The following is a 24,895-nucleotide window of genomic DNA, read 5'->3' on the forward strand; positions in this document are numbered from 1 at the left end:
TACTGACACCAGCCCTGCATTATCATCTGTCCATCCATCAGTTAACCTATCTAGCTATCTGCATTGACATTGACAACATCCACACTGATATCCATGATTATATTTATCTCTATATCTAATCAATATCTCTGCTAATACCTATTCTGATGTAGCTAACACTATCTATATCTATGTCTGCACCCACAATAAGTCTGCAAGTGGATAGAGTCCACATCATCATCCACACCAATGCGAACAACAGCAGCAGCAGCCACATCTAATCCACACCTGTTCAACAGGGCTGGGTATGCAACCTGTGTCTAGGTCCTGGCCAGTGTCTACATCTACGTGAGGAAGTCAACACTGACACTGGTATCAACACAGACACCTACAACTTGACCTCACTCTGTGTCTGCACTCACGTCCATGCCTTATCTCTCTCTGTGCTTAGGAAATCTCAGCAATACTGACATGTACACCTCTTGACGCATCTTTATATTTGTTTATTTTGGTTTCTACATCTAATCTACGTGTACCACTACGTCCATATCTACAGCAACAACTGACAACTCCATCGCTATTTCTATATCCTATTTCTATGTTTATACACGTATTGATGTAGATTTGAAGCTGATCTGCTTATGTCTCATCAAAATCTATATGTCAGCATCTATACCATATGAACACTGACACTGACATCTACATATTCATTTAGGGCTAACTGAAGTTTATGTCTGTAGTCTGCATCTGTGTTGGCATTGATGCTGACATTGTCAGTCTACAATTTTATGAACTTGTTGAGCCACACATTCATCTATACCTACATGTACATATACATCTAGTTCTGTGGCTAACATATACCTACATTTACATCAGTTTTGGCTTCTAGAATCTCTTTCTGTGTATCTAAATCTATCTTAGCATCAACATTAATATTTAATTTATGTATAAATTTATGTCTATATCTAATCAGTTTTAAATGTCCACCCAAACTTATATATCTATGTTTACATCTATATCTTCATACTCTAGATCTAACTCACCTAGATTTACACCTGTCTCTCCATATGTATTTATGGATATTTATCTGTACAACTTTCTCTAGATCTGTAATAGCCATCAACTTAGTGAGTTACTAGGGACTTCATGCAAGTCACCCTAATCTTCAAGGAACACAAGGGAAAAGGGAGAAGGCATGACCTTCCACTTTTCATCTCACAAATCAACTTTTCCTAAACCCAACCTGGGCAGCTGCTACAAAGAGCTTATTTTCTGATAAGTGTAGTCTTAAGGTTATTGAATACAGCTGTGTACCCTCTGTACTCACCTTCATCATTTCTAGATTTGGCAATACAGCATTAATAACCACTACAGAGAATGACACTCCACGGTGCCAAATAAATGCGTGCTGGATGCTGTTGGATGATAGGAGTCTGATTTTAATGTAGTTATCAAGCTCAGTGAGTTCAGTAGGAGGAGAACCGATAGAAAGTTTGAAGGAAAGCAGGGTAGGATGTTCCTTCTTTTGGTGTTTCCATGACTAGAGTGGCTGTGACATGCAGACCAAAAGCCTGGACACTTGGCTCATTACACACCACCTTACTTCTAGATTTTAACAGCTGCCTCCCCCTGGTGGTTCTTCAGATGAAACTAAGTGTGACTTTCATCAATCTTAGACACTGTACCTTTGTTGTGATTTTTTTGAAATATACCCACACTGTGACAAATGAGGCTACACTAGTCTCCCCAAGTTGAGGCATTTTGTGTGTGCCTTCAGTGTCTGCTGGAACTTGAAGGGTGCCATAGCTTGGAGCTTTGTCTTAGCACAGCCCTCCAGTCATTCATCCTAGTGGTTGGTCCCAGCTACATGTTAGTTTCAGTAAGACTTTGAATAAAAAGTACAGTAATTTTAATTTAACCTGAAGTTCATCCATTGCCCCAAATATGAATTGAGCCTCTTTTGTGAGCTAGGCACTCATCTGAACATCAACCTGAGTTAGACCCAGGCCCTTCTTTCATGGGCCTTACATTCTAATGGAACAAACAGACAAAAAGAACCAAAAGAGGTGGCCAGTGTTCTAGCAAGTATAAAGCAGGGAAAGCAAGACAGGAAAGTGGAAATTGAGATAGTTCTTGCTTTAGCTAGAAAGGTCAAGCAGACCTTTCTAATAAGATGACCCTGAGCTATTACCTGGGGAAATGGGTGATGAACCTCATTTATATTTGAGCAAGAGATGAAAAAGCAGGAGCGGCAATAAGAACAAGTGTCCAGAGATGGAGCTGACTCAGCAATCTCTAGGAGACCAGGGTGGCTGATGGACATGAGGAGAATTTGAGAAACATGGCTGGTGAACACTGAAGGCCACAGTGGAGCATCGGACCCATCAAAGGGAAGACATTAGGATCCTGAAATGACTAGGTGTGCAGATGGAAACCAAGGAGGCAATTGGAAGTTAGATGGAAGAGTGTCACCACGTGACTCACATACAGCAAGGATCAATCTGGCTATTTTGTGGAAAACAGATTTAGGTAGTCAAAGAGGAAGCAGAGAAATCTTTTGTATACATTGGCTGTTAACTTAAGTCAGTGCCACAGGCCAAGTAGATTGTCACCAAACCATGTCCTCTTTCTGAGCACTCAATTCAGCCTCATTTCCCAGCTACTTTGCATCCACAGGCAGCCAAGTCAGCAGAAAAATGTGGGTAATTGAACACCAGGTCTATTATAGTAAGTCCAAGGAAGTTAAGAGAAAAAATTTATTTTCTGTTCTTTCTTTCAACTCCTCCACCATCACCCCCCACCTTGTGCTGTTGAGATCCTGAAGCCTAGCTTCAGACTGGCATAAAGATGCTTTCTCAGGCTCTGCCAGATTGGATCCCTCCAATACAGCATGGAGAAGTGAATTATCTACCTCCATCAATACTAACCAGCTGCGACTTTAGAGCAAGCCTCCTGTATAGTCAGTGAGCAATACGTGAAGTCTATTATTGAATCTAGCATTGTATTCTCTGGTACTTCTACCTTGAAGTTGAATGCCATTAAACACTTAAAATACCTAAAAAACTAGATAGCATTTGTTGCCCTCAACGCAGAGAAACTAAAGCAGATACTTTAAAGCAACTGAGGCCAATAGGAGAAGGGGGCCAGGAACTAGAGAAAAGGTTAGATCAAGAAGAATTAACTTAGAAGGTAACACACACGCACAGGAAATCAATGTGAGTCAACTCCCTGTATAGCTACCCTTATCTCAACCAGCAAATACCCTTGTTCCTTCCTATTATTGCTTATACTCTCTCTACAACAAAATTAGAGATAAGGACAAAATAGTCTCTGCTGGGTAGTGAGGGGGTGGGGGAGAGGGAGGAGGTGGGGGATAAGGGAAGGGGTGGGGGAAGAGGGGAGAAATGACCCAAACATTGTATGCACATATGAATAAAAAAAAATTTTAAAAAAATGAATGCCAAAAAAAGAAAACACTTAAAATTCATTGACAGTAGCATAGTCATGTCAACTGGAAATATGGATAGCATGATTTCCTCCTTTTCTGTGTGAATGCCCCTTTTTCTTTTCTCTTGTCTTATTGCTTTGGCTAAGATTTCCAATTCTATGTTGAATAACCATGGCAGAAATGTGCATCTTTGTTTTGTTTCTGGTCTTAGATGAAATGATGCTAGCTTTTCTCCCATTCAGCATGGAGTCTTCTGTGAGTTTGTCAAATATAACCTTCATTATGTTCAGGAAATCATTTTGATACCAAATTTGTTCAGTTTTATCATGAAGGGCTGTTGGATTTTACCAAATGCTTTTCTTAAGTTTTATGCATCTTTTCCATAGAAATATTTCCTATGTGCTGCAGTTATTGCATGTGGTATTACTAATTACATTTGCAATTGGTTATTGTTACTATGGTTTAAAGAAATGAATTTGATTTTTTCATACTGACGTGTCAATAAATTCACTCATTAGTTTTAATAACTTTTTGTATATTCCATTAGACTTTACATAAATTAACACAGTCTGTAAGTGAAAACAATTTTACTTCTGTCCTAATGTAATGGTTTTATTTCTTTATTTTGTTTTATTGCATTGGCTATCAACTCCAGTATAGCACTGAATAAAAATGGCAGTCACATAAGTGCTCATTGTTTTGAATATTTTACACTTATGAGTCCATAGCATCTCCCTTTTACTTGCTAGCTACAACTCACAGGGTTGCTATTTTAGTGATTTTCATCAATTTATTGCTATTTACCATCAAGTTATATTAAAGTACTTCACAAATAGAATAAGAATCTTAATGCATTGAATTTTCTCCATCTCTAACCTTTGTGCTGTTGTTGACATAGGATTGTTACAGCTATTGTTTTCATGTCTTCATCTGGAAGTCATGAATTCTTTTACTTACAAATTCTATGTAGGTGTAAGACTTTATGAAATGAAATTTCTTCTCATCATGGTTATATTTTCTGCTGCATTGCTAGTTATCTCTGCTGGATGTGGACATTTTGAATTTTACCTTGCTGGATGTTGGATAATTTTCACCATAATTATGAAACAAAAAATATACTTTACTGCCCGAAACTCTGATCTTCTCCCGTCTCCTTCTCCTTTCTGTTCCTGTCTTTCTCCACCTCTTCACCCTCCCTCCCTTTCTCTCTTTTTCCCTCCCTTCCTCTCCTCTTTCCTTTTTCTCTTTTTTGGTAGAATATGATGTATTGGATTGAAGGAATCTTCTTTTGCATTCCACCTAGCTGTTGATTAATTTGCATCAGCAGGTCCACAAAGCTGTGATGAACAGATTGCTGTGTCACTGTCCTGAACCTCTGCAGGAGATATCACTGTGAACCTCTGTTGATACTTCAGTCAATAGCGTCTGCTTATAACTTCTGCAGAGGCTGTGTTTCTCATTTTTAAAATGGCTGGAATCTAATTTATTTGGAAGCATTAGGATGCAGTTTCCTCTTAGAACTGTCACAGAATAAAATGGAGGTTGACAGCAGTTTCGAGGGTACCAAGATGAGGCATAAAAGCACCTTAGGGAAGTCGTCTGCTCTGGCACCAGTGTTCAAAGGTGTTTCAGAAGTTTATCAATTTGTTTCTAGTTAGGTGGTACATAGTGTCAGTTTGCTCCTTTGAACAGTCCTCAGGCTGGAACCATGCTTTGTGATGAGTAATATGCATTGAGAATAATAAAACCCATCTCTAAAAGAGGCTCGGGGAGTCTGTGATGAGAAGGGGTGGCTAGAATAGTTTGAAAGGACTTTCAGGCTCCTGAAAGGTGCATCATGACAGCAACCAATGGAAAAGTTGGGGAACAAGTAAAGAAGAGCAGTTTTATGTCACTGCCAATTCTTTTCAGGTTTCTGGTGAAAGCCTAAGTTCCTACTTGAGGTAAAGTATGTTTGAAAATGTGCAGTGATCAGTACTTTCCAAACTAGTGTCCTGGTGGATGAGAAAGCATTTAAGTGACACTGAAAAGGAGACTTTGGGTTTGTTTTGTTTTGCTTTGTGATAGTCATTTGCATCCCACCTAGGAAGAGAAGCAGGCATCACAGGTCGTAGAATACACAGTCCTTGTAGTTGTGGGGCACACTGAATTTTGCTGTTTTAATCTTACTTGCAATCTAGGATAAGTCCAAAACTGGAGAAATACAGTTCAAATGAAAAAACGAAATGATATTCTGTCATGAAGCAAAGGAAAGCCAAGCTCGGAGCCATATCACAAACATATATTACAAGACAGAAAGTGTGTGTGCAAGAAATACCTTGACAGCACTCATCCTTATCTTTCTAGCAAACTATGCATTTGTTTAATGGCAAGACTTGGAATTGCTCACTTTGAAATTTTATGCTCTACAAATGTAGTCATATATTGATCGACACAGGGACCCTAAGTGTTTAACTGCTAGCTTAGCATGTGCGAAATGTAGATATGCCAGTGGGCATCGTGTACACAGACACAGCACAAAGACGATTGCTTTGATGCAGATTGTAAATGAGTCAGAGTGCACTGTACGAACTCACGCTCGTGTCTCCTTTCTGCCACGGATGAACCCCACCTGCTCCTGAAGGGATTGCTGACTGCGTGGGGAGAGGCAGTCATGTACAGAGAGTGTAATGCTGGTGTTTGGGCCCTATGCAGATTCTAGAAGATATGAGGAGAAGCGGACCACTGAGGAACCCAGCATGAGAGCTAGGAATGCAGGTCCACTCAGTCCACTCAGCCCGGGGGCATGGATTCCACAGGAGAACACTGATTTGGGCTGTCATGTCAATCACAGCAGAGGTTTCTATAAAGCGAGACCCCCTAGGCATTGGCTTCACTGCAGAGACTGAGGGCAGGATGTGGAGATGTGAAGCTGAGACAGCTAGGAGAATCAAACCCAGCACAGGGCCAAGAACGGCAGCTAGGGAATTCATAGACTTCCATTCTTCCATCTCAATTGGTTGAGGCAACTTTTAGTAGGTCAGCAAACTCAGTTTGGCATATGGGAAGGAATAAGCTTTTTATTCAATTGAGTCAACTATTTTGAGGTTTAATTTTTGTACAAATTTTATAAGCATAGAGTCCAACAAGTTTTGATAGTTAAATACATTTTATATAAATATATACATGTACTTCATAAATATGTACTTATACATATATATGTGAAATGCATCCATGTAATTCCCAGTGCAAACAAGAGTGGAATATGTGTCACCACCAGATAGTTCTCTGGGTCTTCAATCTTCCTCCTGGACCTAGAGCTGCACTGATCAGTTTCCTGTCATCAAAGGTTAGTTTCCTTGTGGAGATTTTTGCATCAATGGCATGAAACAGCATGCCCTCTTTCATGCTTTGCTCAAGAAACTGTTCTGAAGATTGTCTGTGTTGCTACCCTCGTCAGAAGTAGCTCTCGTTCGTCGGTGACAAGTGTTGGACCTATGAACACAGCACACTGTTTACTGATTTGCCTCTGGTGGGCACGTGGATGGTTTCCATGTTGGGACTGCTGTCTGTGGGCTACTGACAATTTGTGTTTGTTGACGAGTTATGTCGAGCAGTTTTTCAATCACGTGTGTTTTCTCACACTTGTGAGTGTCCCATGGGAAGGTGTCTGTCACTCTGTTTCTTTGTTACTGGGTGTATCATTTATATATTAGGAGGATAATTATTTTACCTAATTGATGATTGTGAATACTTGATGATGGAAAACTTTTCTTCCTCTAAAGTTACCTTTAAAGTTTTTGGATAAAGTTAAATTTAGCACATTTTTTTTTGTTGTTCAGGTGATTGTGACGTGTTTAGGAAATCTTTGTTTTTCTCAAGAATTGAAAGATTTCTCTTATTTTTCTACAAATCTTACTGTACTGGCTTTAAATTTTTAATAGTGTATGTTAATTTTACAAAACAATGGGTTTCACCACAACATCTTCATACAGGCATATAAGGTTCTTTGATTATATTCATCCCCATTATTCCTCTTGCTTCCCAAACCCCCTCACCCTGGTCCCCTCCCAAAATAATTCCCCTTCTCCTTTCATGTCTTTTTCCTTTTTTGTAAACTCAAATTCCAAATATGAGAGGAAATACATGATGTCTTTCTGAGTCTGGCCTATGCTAGCTTTCACATCTCTAGTTTGATATTACACTTGCTTCATGCCATCCAGTTGTCTTTCTGGTATCTTGTGAGGCAAAGTCGAAAGTTCATCTTTTCCACATGTGGATAATTATTTATTGATGATTCTGTTGCTCACTGAGTTACCTGGACACACGAGACTGTGTCTGCTTCCACAATCTCAGTTCTGTCCCATTGAGCTCTGTGGTGACCATTTTGTCCACATCACAGGGTCTCCATTTCTGTAGCTTCATGGTGAACCTGGAGGGCAGAGATGTTCCCATCTTTTTGCAAACTTATTTTACCTCTTCAATACTACTTGCATTTCCACGGTAACCTTAGAATTATGTTGTCAATTGAATTACACATGAATTTAAAGAACATTGGCATTGCAATAACGCTAAGTCCTTCAGTCCATGAACTAAGGTTATTGTAAGACTCCAGAGTCCAGCCCTAAACACTCAGTGTTACTCTGTGATCTTGAAGGGACAGGTCTTACACATATTCAGTTAGTTTAACTTTTTAAATGTTGCGTGTTTTCAATATTAAGGCACACGGTGGTTCTAAATTTCTAACTACTCATTACATGAATGAAGGAATTTTATTTATTTTTAACATTTTATACTACCACCTTGAATTTTCACTTGCAAATAAGTTGTAGTGAATAGTAGCTTTTTTGTAAATTCTTTAGGATTTTTTAAATATTCTGTCTTGTTTCTGTGAATAAAGATTATTTCACTTCTTTCTTTCAAAATTTGATTCTTTTAATTTTTTTCTCTGATTCTCATGTCCTTCTGTTAAAAGCTTTAGGAAAATAGTATGAAAGTATACATTTTAAATCCCAGTGTCAGGGAGAAAAATTCTCATTATTCTCCATTAAGTATCATGTTAGTTGTAGGTTTTTTAAGTAACTGTCCTTTATCAGATTGATATAAGATTGGGTGAATTCTTTACCCAATTTACTGACATTTTTAAAATTATGCGTGGACTGTGCTTTGTCAAACTATTTTTGGTATCTACTGAGATGGTCATAAAGTCTTCCTGTTTTCTGTAGTGATGAATTATGGTTAATAATTATTTTCAAATACTGAAACAACTTTGGAGTCTATGACAAACCATATTTGATAAAAATGTGTTATTTTCTCCCACATTTCTAAAAGCACCGTGAGGGCTTTGCACATATAATTGGGAGTTTCCTTTTCTTTCTCTGACTCTGCTTTGCCTGGGGAATTATGACTTCATTAAATGAGACGGGGATGCTCCTCCTCCTTTTTTTTTTGTTTTTAAATGGAACTATCAGCAAGAAGAAATTTTTTTAGAATATATCATAAAATATATGTAGGTGACTGTGGAAGGATTTGTTTTGGTTTGTATTAGTTTGGTCTGTTTTGTGGAAAGATTTTCAGTACTTCAGAATTCAGGGTATTCAAGTTCTCTTTCTTGTTGAGTATGGTTTGGTAGTTTCTTTCTTACAATCAATTTGTTCACCACATTTAGGTTGATCAGATTTTCACTAAAATGTTTGTATCATTCCATTTTTCTGTGAGTATTCTTAGGATATTTAGTGTGATCTCTGTTTCTAATTCTAGCCTTGGTAATTTTATTTATCCCTTCCCATGCTCAGTAGTTGTCAAATTCATTGACTCTTCAAAGATGTGGTCTTTCCTGTTAGTAATTTTCTTCTTTTTCCTACTTTATTATTTCTGTAGACTCTTCACAAATTAAGGTGTTTCAAATCATAATTTTTTTCTCTAGAAATTGCTTGATTAGCATCAAAAAGTTTTGAAATATTTTTTCATAGTTCAGTTGAAATATTTTTAATCTATCTTGTAATTTTCATCTTTAACCCATGGAATAATTATATGTATTTTTGGTTAATTTCCAGATATATTGTCATCAATTTTAATGTAATTTCTGCTTTGGTCAGAAAATATGTTCTGTATGATTTCAGTTGAATTTTTTTCATACTTGCCATACTCAAGAGACAGATCTCTTGAGAGTTTTTAGTGTATATCTGAGGGAACAGTGGATCCTGACTTAGTTGGGAGGGCTACAAATTTACCTAAGTTCAAGTTGGTTGATAATGACTGATTTTTTGTGTATTCTGTTAGCTGCTGAGAGGGAAGTGAAGAAATATTCAGCTACCATTGTGAATTCGCAATTTCTCTTTCAAGTGTGTGCTCTTATTGCACAATTCGATGTTCGATTTCACGGTGCATCATGATTTTACATTGTTGTGCATTCTCAATTAATTTATCGTTTTATTTCATGAAATGCCACCCTCATTCCTGGTAGCAACATTGGTCCTAACGCCTGTTTCATTTGATGTTGGTACAGTTACTCCATTTGCGTTGTGAATGTCTGTAGCAGGGCATGTCTTTTCCTGTAGTTTTACTTTGAGACTGTCACTGATGTTACATGCTTCCTCCATGCCATGTGCACATGGACTCTGCTTTTCCATCCATTTTACAGAAATGGTGAGTCTGAGCACTTACTCTTTGGGACATTGTTGGTTTCAGTGAGTTTAAGTCTTATATCTTGCTATTTTTGGAATAAATGCAAGGTTTTTCTTATCTTTTGTATTTTGCTTTTTAAATTCAAACTTTTCTTAAATTTTACTTTATTTTTAACCAACATTTACTTTCTTTCTAGTTCATGTAATGATTACAATGTCTTTCAGTGTCTCATTTTGTACCTTCATATCATATTATAGTAACTCACACAAACTTTAGCTTACAATTGTGCTCTCAGATGTTTCCTTCGTTCATTGTAATTGTGAACGTGTTATAAGTCTTTAAATGTCAACCTTATTTTTATTTTCAATGTCCAAGTATCTTATAGGAATTTCAAATTTAAAAAAGAAACTTTAGAAATTGTGCCTTACAATTACCTTTTCCTTCATTCTTCATTCCTTTTTTGTAGTTTCAAGTTTGCCTTTAACCTCCTTCTGTTTTGGCCCCAAACCTACTCTAACCTCTCTTGTCCAGAGGGTCTGCTGGAAACAAACTCGGGTATGATTGCTGAAGTTTCTATATGTGCTTCCTTTGAAGAGAATTTTTCCAGGATGTATATATCTCTAACTTGACTTTTGTTTTCTATTTTATTATTTCGCTTCCAGATCACATATTTTCTGATGAGAAACCTTTGGTCTTCTGTAGTTGGGTTTCCCCACGTATAATTTTTGCTCTGGACATCCCATGATTTTTCTCTCTCCACATGCTTCTGACTCTTTGATAATAATTTTTCTTGGTATTGTTGCCCTCATATTTATTTGATTACTATGTAATTTTAGTTTCTTTCATGTGTGCATATTTAGTTTATTCAAACTTGAAAAAATAGTGATAATATTTCTACATTCTTTATCTCTCCCTTCTTTCTGTTCCTCCTGAGGATACTATATGGATTTTAAACTTTTTGATACTATGTTTTATGTCATTAACACTCTGTTAATATTGCTTGGTCTTTTTTGCTCAGTAATTAAGTTTTATTTATATTCAACCCATGATATTTTATACTGCAGTATCTAATCTGCTATTAGGTTCATCCATTTCATATGTTGAAGTTTTCAACTTTAGAATTTGCCTTTTCTGCTTTTCTTATAGTTTCTATGTTTACTCTCATTGTGTCTGTTTTCTTAACCAATTTATTTTAAAAAAAATGATTGTCTAAAAATTGGACCATCTCTTCCATTTCGGATCATTTGTCTACTGACTTTTAAAACCCTCTTTGTTTTGCACTGCATTTTCCTGTGTTTTTGCTTGTCTACCCAGTGTTGACTAAACATTTGGCAATGTATTAAGTACCGTCTTGACTGTTACACTGCATTGGGGTCCTGAAGACAATGTTACAGTTTGTTCTGCCAATAGTTTTGTAAATTAAAGGTTCTCTGGGACTTCTTGAGCTCCTTTTGGTTTCTATATTATACTGTTTACATTAAATATATATTTTAAACATTTTGTTATCATTTTGTTTATATTAGCTGTACAGAGGTGTCTCAGTGAGACGTTTCTATATGTGCTTGCATTGTACCTTGGATAGGTTTAACCGCACACCACTGTCATTCTCCTACATTCCTCCTACCCTCTTCTTAAAATAATCTCAACTGGTTGGAACTGTTTCATTTTCATACATGCGAATATATAAACTACACTAACCATATTCACCCTCCTTCACCCTCTCCATTCACTCTTCCCTCTGCCATTGGTACCCACCCCAAACAGGACCCCTTTTACATTGCTGCTTTCATTGTCAAGAGCATATTAAGTGTTCAAAGGGGTCATTGTGGTATTTCACATATGCCTCTATTGTACTTTTATCAAATTAATTCCTCTGTTACTTTCTCTTTCCCTTATCCCCTGAACCCCCATTATTCAACAGCCTTCAGTGAATTTCATTACACCATTTTCACACAGGTACACCGTCTTTTAATATTATTTTCTCTCTATCATTCTCTTTTCCTCTCCCACCTACCCCTAGCCCTCTCAGTTACACTGCCACAAGCGTGTTTTATTTACATATATGTGTATATACGAATATGGTCATGTATGTATTTATGCATACATTTATCTTTTAGGTCTAGCTTGTGCATACGAGGAAAATCTTGTGAACTTTGTCTTTGTGAACCTGGCTTACTCATACTGTTTTCCGTAGAAACTGTGCTAATTTATACTCCCATCAACAGTGTGAATGAATTTGTTTCTTCCAACATCCTCAACAGTGTTCACTTTGCCCATGCCTACCTGATCCAGTGTTCTCTTCAGTCTTTCCTGTAGTAGATTTGTAGGTTGCATTTAGTCCTCCATTTAGATTTTTTGATCCACTTTGGATTGACACTAGTGCAGAGTGAGAGACAGAGATCTAGTTTCAGTCTTCTACATGTGGAGATCCAGAACCACTGCTTGAGATGGTATCAGTTTTCCCATTTAATATGATGTTGGCTGTAGGTTTGTCATATACAGCCTTTACACGTACATTGAGTATAGAGCCATATTTGTTTCCTATCAGTGCCATAACAAAATACTACAAATTTAGAGGCATGAAACATCATAAGTTTATTATTATATTCCACACTTACAGGTCACAAGTCATTAATGAGTCTTGCTGAACTACAGTCAGAGTCACAAAGCTGTGTTCCTTTGAATTTTCTTTGTCTCTTCTTTCTTTTCTTCTTTCCTTCTTTCCCTCCTTCCCTCTCTTCCTCCCTCCCTCCTTCCCTCTTCCTTCCTTCCTTCCTCCTTCCTTCCCTCCTTCCCTCCCTTTCTTCCTCCCTCCCTCGCTCCCTCCCTCCCTCCTTCCCTTCTTCTTTCCTTCCTTCCTTCCTTCCTTCTCTCTCTCTTTCTCTCTATCTCTCTTTCTTTCTTTGATACTGGGGATTGAACCCAGGGACTTGAATGTACTAGGCCAGTGTTGTGCCACTGAACTATGCTCCAGACCTTTTTAAAAAAACTTTGGTTACAAGACAATGCCTCACTATCTTTCTCCTGGCTGGCCTTGATATCATATCCTCCTCCCTCTACCTCCCAAGTAGGTGGGATTGCAGGTGTGCACCACCACACATGCAGCTCCCTGGAGTTTTAATCCTTTCCCAGCATCTAGAGATGCCCATTTTCTGGGGTCAAGCTTCCTCCATTTCCAAAGCCAGTAAGGCTGGTCTTGCTCTGTTCATGCTGTGTTATTCTACCCTGCTCTTACTTTCCCCTGGTCTCTCTTATGTCCTGTCCATAACCTTCAGAGGATTCATGGTTAGCCATGACTCTCTGTGTCTCTTCTTAGTGTACTCTGGTCTCATGGGAACAGATAAAAGCCCACTTTCTCTGTATGGTTCTTATATCTCTCCGTTGGAGTCCTTGCTGGTCTGGTGGCCTATTCTTTGTCCAATCAGGATTACAGCTTTAGACTTCACACAACAGTGACATGTCCCTGTCATTTGCTGTGGAGATACCTGCTATCTCCAGTTAGTTCCACAGACAGAAACGGGGTCTCTGTTCTAAGCCAGCTCAGTGTCCCCCAGAAAGAAACTCTTGAGTCCAGAGATTGCATGTATTTGAATGGATCAAGAGTGGGCTGGGAGCCCCAGACAGAACCAGGACAGAGGTTCAGTGCTCTTTCCCGACTTTGGATAGCTTTCCATGAATATGTGCTTAGCAATTTCTGTATACTTTGGTCAAATTCTAGAGTCCTAAGAGGAGGTTTTTGACAATTTTGTACAATTTTATCATGGATTTTGGGAGAGATTATTTTCTGAGCTACTCACTCCCCTACTGTAGAAGACTTTATTCCATTAATTAAATTAAGTTAAAATTAGTTTTTCTTCTTAACTCACTGCATTAAGTCCACTCTAGGAAATAATAGATTTTCATATGTGCACTGACAATTTTCAAAGATTATGAAGAACTTAGTTTGCTCTGATCACATCTGCAGCTAAAACAAAAACTTCTATTCTGCCACGTTTGAAAGCCTTCTACAATTGCCACTTAGAGATCCCCATCAATGCCTCCTCCATTCTTTAAAAAGACCAACTGAAATATACGAGGGCTGCTGAGAAGATTGGTTTAATCTTTCCTTGCTCCGTTTTGCAGTCTCAGTAAGCTGGGTAGCTTAAGGCACTTGAAGGAGGCTGTGTGTGCAGCGTCTTGCTGAGCTCACACCCCCTCCTGTGCACTGGGCACAGCAGCTGGGCATCCAGGATGAGCTCCAGCAAAAAAGGCACACGATGGACCACAGTGCATTTGTAAAACTCTGGAATGCTAATCCTCTGTGTTTCTATTCAAGATACTAAGTACAGATTTTGAGTTACTTAGATATACTTCTGAAATCAGCTCTGAAGGAGATACTTATTATGCTAAAATGGAGACTTTGGTTAATTCAATTGAAATGTTTGAAAAAGCGTGTATTCACGCTGGAGAAAAGAAGCCATACCATCTAATCTGCTTGAAAGAAAAGACAATTTTCTTATGAACCTTATTTGGAAGTTCAAAGCTTTCAACATCCTCTATTTATATATAACATCGTGGCTGAATTCACCAGTAGGAAGGTGTAGAAAACCTTCAAGAAACATGCAAGCCAGAACAGAAAACATGCTGCAATACACAAGCCTACCCACTCGCCTGAAGCTTGCCTCTTTGTGCTTCTATCTCCCACTCAGGATTCAAAACCACATATAAATTGCCGATAAGTTATGTTAGATTAAAAGCTGAAAATACTGGCAAGACTTTCACAGTTTCATTCTTTTCAAAACATTTCTATTTCATGGAGGTATAATGACACACAAAAATCTGTACATATGAATTGATGAATAAGTTAGGTGACAAGAAAACACTTAAAATTCTTTTTCCTTTTATTTTTGACATATTGAGGATTGAACACAGGGCCTCACAATGCTAGGCAATTGCTCTACCCCGTTATCCACAGCCCCAGGACGTTCATTTGTAATTATTTTTGAGACAGTATGCTTGCAACTTTGCCTGGGCTGGCCTTCAACTCATCCTTCTGCCTCTGTCTCCAGGGCACCTGGGATTTTAAGCATATGCCACCACACTGGGTACGTAACGATGCTTCTTGGGATTTCTTTATGAGGACACTAATCCCATTTGTGGTGACTCCATCCTAATGATCTAATTATTTCACAAAGTCCTGAACACCTAACGCTATCACCTTGAGGATTAGGACTTCAACACATGACTCTGCAAGACAAAACATTCTGAGCATAGCAGCATCCATTTTTGAATTTAATTTCTTTGTTAAAATTTTCTTATGAGGCTGGGAATGTACCTGCCTAATAAGAGGAAGGCCATGGGTTCAAACCCCAGTACCATCAACATTTTTTTTCTTCTGATTATCATTTTCTTTCTTTGTCAGTTTCAATAAACAGAATTTATCTGACAAACTTAGTGGATGCTCCCTCCCCCATAGGTGTGGGGTGCATAGAGCTTTGTGAGCCTCCTTAATGCTGTCTTTTTGTCCGATTGGCTGCTAAGGCAATGCACTCTGTGTTCAAGATGGAGAAATGAAGGAAATACGGGAAATGCCCATGAGTAAATCAAGGCAAGGCAACAGGACATCAACTCTATGCGCCGGGATGGTGAGGCTTGCCCCATCGCTGCCCTGGAGAAGCAAGCCCAGCAGAAGGAGTAGCTGTTTTAGAACCCCGAGGATGAGCCCTAGAGATGCATGACCCCAGAAATACAGGACAGCAGCTACGCTGCCCCATGGGGAAGAGGTTTATGCAAACACACACAATTATACAAACCTGGGAGAAAAGAGCAAGTAGTGCCTCGAGCTGGAGAGGGCAGTAGAGGAAGATGGCCCAGGAAGGTGAGTGGAGCAGGACCTGTGCAGGGAGTCTGTTGTCTCCTGATGGTGGGACTGGGAACCTGCAAAACAGTCTTGGCAGAGGACTAAGGAAGAGAATGACAAGAGGACATTTCCCACGGAGAATGACTCTGGGATGACATAATCACATGATCAGGGAAGTTAGCGACACATACGGATAAAATCTGAGTAAATGTGAGAGAAAACATTTACTTAACCAGGGCACACCCATGGGTGTCACAGAGGGAGATGGAACTTGGGAGTGCTTTAGAGTTACAATGGCCGTGTGGTTGCTTATGTCATGAAGATGACAAACATGAAGTGCTCCAGGATGATGTGTCCATTTCTGTCACAGCATCTGAAGGAAAGCCATATCATCACCAGTGCAGTGAGTATGGCAGTGAAGGGGTGGAGGATGGGGTCCGGGGAACGTGTGTGCGGGAGAGGACACAAGGGCATAAGTTGATAGTGTGCTTAGGTCATGAAAATCCTGTGAGAGAAGTTCTGATAAGGACTTCAAAGAGGAAGACCAGAATGCAGGGCAATGTTTAAGTGAATAAGCATTATGTTTCAACAAAGCATTCAAACCATAGCTCAATACATCTAAATACCACAAAAAGAGAGAGATATCAAACCAAACATCAGATAAAAGCAGCATTTGTAGTAAGCAATCTCAAACATGGCCTCCAATGATCTGTTCCTATAATTCTCATTGGAATTGTGCCACAATCTCCTCACATATGCCTTGGTTCCAGCAAATAAAAGGTGGCAACATCAAGGGTTTGTCATATTTCTGATTGAGTCACAAAATATTATCACTTCCTCTTTTACAGGCAGCCTGCCCCTGCTACCTTCCCTGTTTGTGGACTTTAATGAAGTAAGCCACCATGTTGGAAAGGCACATGTGACAAAGATCTGAGGGAAGCCTTGGTCAGCCTCTATCTGAAAGCCAAGGACCTCAGTCCAGCAGCCAGTCAGGAGCTGAGCTCTGCCACAGACTGGTCATCTTAAAAGCTGACCCTTCTCTAAGTGATCCAACTCAGCATCCACAGCCTTGTGGGAAACCCGAGAGGAAAAGGATTCCTGGTGTTGGTCACCTTAGGCTGTTAAGTTTTGGGGTAATTTGTTATGTATCAGTAGATAGATAATAAAATATTAATGAAAAAATTTATGATTTTTTTAAAAGAAAAAAGAAGAGAAATCAAAGACTAGAGTTTAAAAAGCTAATAGAGGAAAGAATAGTATAATGTAAGAGAAAAATTCAGTGCTCATTGAAAATTTCTGATTAACTTAACACCAGAGAGGATATTACTGCTTCCTTTGAAGCTTCAAGTTTGCTGAAAGGAAAACAAGACATGTGATGTAATGAGTAAGAAAAGACGGGCATGGAAACAGAGAAATGGGGACAGGGTTGAGAACATCGGGGGTGGTCACTGGGTTGAACAGGTGGACTCTTCATTGCTCCAAGTTAGGAATGACTTGGTACATTTACTGGTTCGAGGGATATTGCTAGAGACGGCATGACTGAAAACAGTTTACAAACAATGGTTGGGACAGACCCACTGGGTTGAATGGACTAGAACACAAGCAGGTCCCTCTGGGGAATCTGACTAATGACAGACAAGGTGAATCTGTAGAGTCAGCTGTGGAGAGATGCCTGATGGATCAAGAATGTGACACAGGGTAAGGCTATAAGGGACCAAAGGTGACACCAAGAGGGCAATGTGCACTGCCCCCCAGGAACATGCCACTCTATACTCTCTCTCTCTTTTTTTTTTTTTTTGGTGGTACTGGGGTTTGAAGTCATGCTTGTTAGGCAGGTGCTCTATCATTTGAGCCACTCCATCAGCCTTTTTTTATGTTGGGTATTTTTGAGATAGGATCTCATGAGCTATCTGCCCAGGGCTGACTTTGAACCATGATCCTCCTGATCTCTGCTTCCCGAGTAGCTAGAATTACAGGTGTAAGCCATTGACCCTGAGCTCCTGCATTCTCTTGATTTCTCTGAGAATGGTTGCTCAGAATGACCCATTTCTGGAGTTTTTGGCTGCCCTCACACAAGTGATCTAACAACAATTGCTAGAAAACATATTTTTCATGAATCTGGACAATTTTAAAATGAATGTTACCTTTACATACTGGAAGGTTTAATTATATTTCCTTTATGTTTGCAACAAGACAGATTTTATCGTGTCTTTTTTCTTAATGACAGCTGCAATATTTTCAATTTTTCTAAACTGAGGTAACTAATTTAATGACTCTGTCCTGATATGCATGTGCTAGTTTACAGGTACAGTTTTGTATTTATTTCTCTATTTAGCGACTCATTTCTTCTGAAAATTTCAGAGGAGTGTCACAGAAGGATCAAGGGTATGAGTGACCCACAGGGCCTGTGGTTCTTTGACATCAAGCTGATTTTTCTAAACCTGCAGTGTGATATTCTAGCACTTAATTTCAAAATGCAGTCTAAATCACAGAATCCATGATATGTCAAATGATCCCACACTCGCGGGGGGAAACAGTAAGTAATGAAAAAGCTATGATTGCTTTTCTCTCCTCCAAATGACACTTATCATCTCAGTGACCTGCTCCGGGCGGCCCAGTCTAACCCTGACACACTAAGGGATAACATCATCTAACAGGGTAGTTACAAAAATCAATACAAAACCCATTTCAGAGCTACTCTGTGTAAGAATCCCGGCGTACTGTTCATTTATTGAATAGGCCTGGGGAGAGAAAACACAACAACTTTTCTGATATATACGCCGTACCTCCCAAGCAAAGGAATTCTGTAGGTAAGCAATAATTGTATCTTTCAATCTATTACTTAGACTTGCCATGGCTCAAGCTGGAATTTAATATATGGATGATGGCTATAACTCAGTTATGAGCTTCAGCTGAGTCCCAGTGTGTTCAGAGTAAAGGGACAGAACCAGGCATCTCCCTGGGCCTCTCTGGATGTGTGTGTGTGTGTGTGTGTGTGTGTGTGTGAATTCTTTACAAGCTCGTCTGGATGTCCCATGGGCTAGGTAGGGATTTGCAAATCTAAACAATGACTGTTAACTAGACAGCTTCCTTGCTTTCTTTGTTGTTAACTTCTCATCCCATGTTAGGTCTGCATTGGGAAAAAATGCATTTTGTTTGAATAAACAGATGTACAATTGCCAGAATGGGATGTGCTAGTTGAAAGTGTCTCTTTAAATGCTAGGCCAAGGGACAAGTGGCTGTAGATGTGCCATCAGCTGAGACAGAGCTCTGGGCATGCTAAATCTTGGTTTCAGCCAGAGGATCAGGTATGAGAAAAAGCTGAAGAAAGGCATCCAAAGAGGACACCCATACAACAGCCTACAAGGAAATATCCCGACAGCTGGTGTAAAGATTTTAGCGGAATTAGTGCTGCTCCTGGGAGATGCTAATGAGAGCTGTTAAATCAAGCTATAGCCCAGAAGTCCAATCATCTTAACCTTCACACTTTGTGACCATCCCACAGTTCCATTACCTGGGTGTTCTGATTCTAAATGAAGAGCTGTGGTGACATTCTCCAAGTCATGGAATATTAACACAAGCAGTGTATGGTCATAATAATGCATTTCCAGATTCTTTATGCTAATTTCATAGAGCTAATATTCATTGACAATACTGCTGATTAAACCTAGCAATGGATTGGATTTTAATTATTCTCTACTCCTCCTCCATAATTTCCCACGTAAGTATTTATGAAATGACCTAGAAAGTCTCATTGTGACAGTGCTCCCTTGCTTGTTCAAAACGCTCTGAAATTTGAAAGATATTTGGCAGCTATCCAAATATTTCCATGCTTCCTTGGACCATGCATCACATTCAAATGTGCCCTGTGTCTTTAACCAATCATAATCCAGATATTTGTGAGGACCTTTGACTCAAGCACCATCAAATTTCCATGTCTACAGTATCAAAACCATAGAGCGAGAGCACGATCGTTCTCTTGTTAAAAGCCACTTTCCCATGATTACCTAGCTTGAAAGATGAAGAGATGAAGAAATTTGTTTTGAAGCCTCAGAGTGATGTCTTCATTTCCTGAAAATGGGCTACTGACACTGTCATTCTTTTACTTTCCATGGTTGAGAGACAAAGCAACAGACTCTTCAGCAGATCACCTTCATTCAAATCATGACTTCAACACCCTTTGCATCATCTAGGGCAAATCACACAGCACCTCTGTGCCTTGATTCTGCCTCCTGTGAAATGGAGGTGGTATAACTCTGAGCTCAGAGTTGATATGAGACATGTCAGAGTCAGAATATGCAGTGCACTAAGAGCTGTGTCGCTAAAGAGTATTTCAAAGGACTTAATGGTTACAAACTTCCAGTCACTTGAGCATCTGCTTCTTGTGAATTTGTTCCTTGGTGTGTGGGAGAGATTAATAGGTTGGGTGCCTTATCTTCAAGGCCTATCCCGAACACAAGACAAACAAGTGTCAGAGTGGTAACAGGGTTAGAGATGGTCTCCTGACTTGACAAAGGCATTGGATAACTCCCTATGCCATCTCCGTGTGCACTCCAGAAGATGAAGCTCTCAGCAACTGAGTGTCACTGGGGGAGCCTGCACTGCACGTGCCATTATGGTAAGTTCTAAGACAATAAGCAAGGGAAGAACATTTCTGTAGGTTCGCTGAAGCAAATTAGAGAACAATGAGTAGCTAAGGATTGGTGTCACTGAGCATGTGATCTAAAACCTCTTATACTTGGAATCTTTCAATGCTTTATGTATTTTGTCTTTAAAACTATACGACATATTTTCTTGTCATTTGCTTTTACAATGCAGAATTCTTTTTGGAAGTGAAAGTCAACCAAATCATTGAGGTTGCCTTGTAACCTTCACCACATCAGATGGAATGTTCAATCAAACCAAATGAAGATTTTACAACACATTAAAAACAAAACTTCTTTCTTGTTAGAAAACCAACACTTTGTTAGAAAACTCACTACCTGAGTTATAATTATGAAAGCAAAAAGGTATTGTGCAAGTTTCCTATAATTAGCATGCATGGTTACTTGTTATTGTGTTTTAACAGAGAAAATCTAATCCTTTCAGGTACGAAGTATAATAAGTCCTTTCTTAAGTGATAAACTCACATGAAAGAATTTAAGCAATATAGTTTTTATATTACTAGTTAAAATATCAAAGTTCATCCATTAGTGTTCATTGGCCCTAAAATCATGGACCCATTATGTTGACTTACAAATTTTACTTAAACAAAACATCTTCACAAGCTGGACATTATTTTTCTTTTTAAGACTAGCAAGTGCTCACAATGATGCTTGTTTTGTTTTGTTTTGTCTTCTGGTTTGTGGTGCTGGAGACGGAACCTATAGCCTTGGATACACTCTGCGAGCACTTAGTCACTAAGCTACATCAGCAGTCAAATTAATGCTTAATTTTAAGCTATAATATTTATACCATTTATTTTTTATTTTTTATTTTTTTTCATTTTTCTTTTATTATTCATATGTGCATACAAGGCTTGGTTCATTTCTCCCCCCTGCCCCCACCCCCTCCCTTACCACCCACTCCGCCCCCTCCCCCTCCCCCCCCAATACCCAGCAGAAACTATTTTGCCCTTATTTCTAACTTTGTTGTAGACAGAGTATAAGCAATAATAGGAAGGAACAAGGGTTTTTGCTGGTTGAGATAAGGATAGCTATACAGGGCATTGACTCACTTTGATTTCCTGTGCGTGGGTGTTACCTTCTAGGTTAATTCTTTTTGATCTCACCTTTTCTCTAGTACCTGTTCCCCTTTTCCTATTGGCCTCAGTTGCTTTAAGGTATCTGCTTTAGTTAGTCTGCGTTAACGGCAACAAATGCTAGCTAGTTTTTTAGGTGTCTTACCTATCCTCACCCCTTCCTTGTGTGCTCTCGCTTTTATCATGTGCTCAAAGTCCAATCCCCTTGTTGTGTTTGCCCTTGATCTAATGTCCACATATGAGGGAGAACATACGATAATACCACTCTTGGGGATATACCCAAAAGACTGTGACACAGGTTACTCCAGAGGCACCTGCACACCCATGTTTATTGTGGTACTATTCACAATAGCCAAGTTATGGAAACAGCCAAGATGCCCTAGCACTGACGAATGGATTAAGAAAATGTGGTACCTATACACAATGGAATTTTATGCAGCCATGAAAAAGAACAAAATGTTATCATTCACTGGTAAATGGATGGAATTGGAGAACATCATTCTGAGTGAGGTTAGCCTGGCCCAAAAGACCAAAAATCGTATGTTCTCCCTCATATGTAGACATTATACCATTTATGACTGTTTTGTTCCCCCAAAGAATTTTTGGTTTTAAAACCACCATATTGTGTTTTTAAACTCCGTAGTGGAGAAGGAAAATAAAGTATATAAAGTAAGTAATAAAGTGAGTATGATGGCAGGTCCTATATGGTCTACACAGCCAGCCCTCTGGTTTCCTGCCTCAGACCATCAGATTTTGGGAATGTGGTGTAGCAATGTTTGCTCTTGAAATAACACAATGGAGAAAGATAATAGTCTTCTAAATGATGGCTTGTACTACTAAGTACCTAAAATTCAAACATGGCGTGCTTAGCTAGACTACTGAAAGAGATTGACTCATATATTGTGACCGCCATACGTACATACATACAGTGTGTTTACTGATGTGGTGTGGTCTTTAAACCAGGCTTGGCCTCCAGATGCCACCTGCACTACAGAACACGCAGGTAGCTGGTGCCCAGGGGCAACTGTGAAGCAAGCTCTCTCCTTCATTCTTGGAGTGAATTTTGCTTTTCTTAGGTTAATTATGACTGCTCTTCCTCTTGGAGTTACGGATTTTGAAAGAGGAAAATCAGGGCTCTTTCAGAGGGTCCCTCAAGAAGATCATCTGGGCCATCACTGCTTGCAGAACTCACTTGACCAGTGCTCCAGCTTCAAGACATTCTTAGAGGGGCACTGCCAACACCCCTACATGTGTGACTGCTTTTCTAAGTGTGACTGTAATGTTGGAGATCGCTTGAAAATAAGGAAAGTGACCTCTTATCCTATCTTGCAATTTACTGAGAGATTTATAGAAAAAATGCACAAATATGTATGACATCTGGCTTAAGGCACAAAGAGAATCTGTCACATTGAAGATTTACCTAGTGTCTCTACAGCCAAGACTGTCAACATGAGAAAAGTTTCTCTTCCTTAATATGAACTGAGACATACTGTTTATAATATTAACACTATACTTGGAACAGAAGAATGTTGTCCAGATCACTACTAAAAGCCCTTTATTCCTGACCTTTCATGATCCAAAACCAGGAAGAACAGTTACTAAGCATTATATTTCATACTTTGACTATCATGCTCTACTTAGAAGATCAAATGCCATAGTAATTCTTGCCCTCAAGTGCATTCTGGTCTAATCCCTTTGGAGTAGTTCAACCTCCAGGTAAAGCAATACCATGGCCTTCCATTCTCAGTGAAGGGCCCACCATGCAGTCACTCAGCTGCTCAAGCAATAAGCTAGCAATCTTCTCTAGCTATGCTCCTCTCTCCTTCCTCTACTGTTCATGGTTTAGCACAGCTAGTTTCACAGTCTAGGTGTTTGTCACTGAATAGTCAACAGCTTGATTAGTTTCTGGGTGTCTAGAATAATGCATAACAGAGCAAGACCAAGGCCCTGACCTAAAAAACAAAACGGTAAGACAGCCCAGACCAGGACTGTTCATTTGCAGGTAGAAAAAGAGTTCAATTCACAGACAGATTGAAGTTACAGAAGCCTGTGAACCCTCTGCAGTATTTCCTACCAGTTACCCTCAGGCCTTCATAAAATTCTCATCACTCAAAATACCTTTTAGGTGGTCCTGTGAGGACTTAATGACGACTCTGGGAGACAGAGTATCCTGTCAAATTTCCCTCTTGGATGTCACAGGGAGGCAGAAATAGGATATCAATTGGGGTTGTAGCTAAGAGATCCTGGGACGGACAAGCAGCCACAAGTATCAAGGTGCAGACACTCTGTGGAGTGCCTAGACAGTTGAGTCAGAGTAGAACTGAGGTGCCAGTACAAACATGCACACATGAGCACACACACATGCATGAACACACCATGCACACAAAAGTAGGGAGGAGCACACTATACAGAAGAGCTGGATGGATGAATTAGCAAAGCTGAGTGAAGCCTACAAACACAACACACAAGACACACACACACACACACCAGTGTAGGCAGTTTTGATGTTACCAGTGTTTTAAGGAGGATGGATCAATATCTATATTTGACAGTTGACAGTAAACTATAGCACTTGATGTGTGGCCTAAGGATACGTTATTTTCTGTTTTCATTGAAGACAACACACTTCACTCTGTAGCTTTTGAATCCAAAAGCACTGTATCCTTGCCCTATGGGTCAGAGAAGAGCCAAAAGGGAGAAGATTCTGGCACAACTATGCCAAGATACCACCCAGACAAGCATTGGTGACTATTCCCACTATTCTTGCATTCTGTAATTTTATTGCTGATAACATGTGGATTTTATTCTTCCAGTCCTAGGAAATGCCCATAGTAAACATGGGTGATGGACTTTGATTGTTGCTTTACCTTAACTCCCACATTTCCATCTGTCTGGTCGTTGACCCACCTGAATGGAGAGCGACATGCTGAGAGAGTCTGGACTGCCTTGGGAGATGCCTCTCAGAACCAGGAGTAACCGTCCTGAGCAGCGAGGACCTGTCTGGAGGTGGCTGCAAGCTCCTGTCGCTCTCGCAGGATTACGGCATGCTTCAATAATCATGTTGAAAGCATTTTGATCTTCTGGGTTATTTATTTCCCTTAGACTCAGTCTCAGATTGTCAGTGAGTATTATTTCATTGTGACTGATGGTGAGTCAAAGTAACGGAATGAAAAGTCTCCAGAATACTATTTGTTAGAGGTTTTATTTATTTGTGAAGTTTTAATCAATGATTCTATTTGTTACTCTGAAGAAGGGAAAAAACCTTCTGTGGTCTCTAAAACCA

The 24,895-nt window shown here is 39.4% G+C and overlaps 1 pseudogene; it reads right to left on the reverse strand.

Annotated features, from left to right (window-relative positions):
- Positions 1 to 24,672, reverse strand: part of LOC109679459 (uncharacterized) — a 46,641-nt pseudogene extending 21,969 nt beyond the window's left edge.
- Positions 24,673 to 24,895: the final 223 nt, after the last annotated feature.

The sequence above is a fragment of the Castor canadensis genome, chromosome 6 (assembly GCF_047511655.1).
Source record: "Castor canadensis chromosome 6, mCasCan1.hap1v2, whole genome shotgun sequence".
NCBI lineage: Eukaryota > Metazoa > Chordata > Mammalia > Rodentia > Castoridae > Castor > Castor canadensis.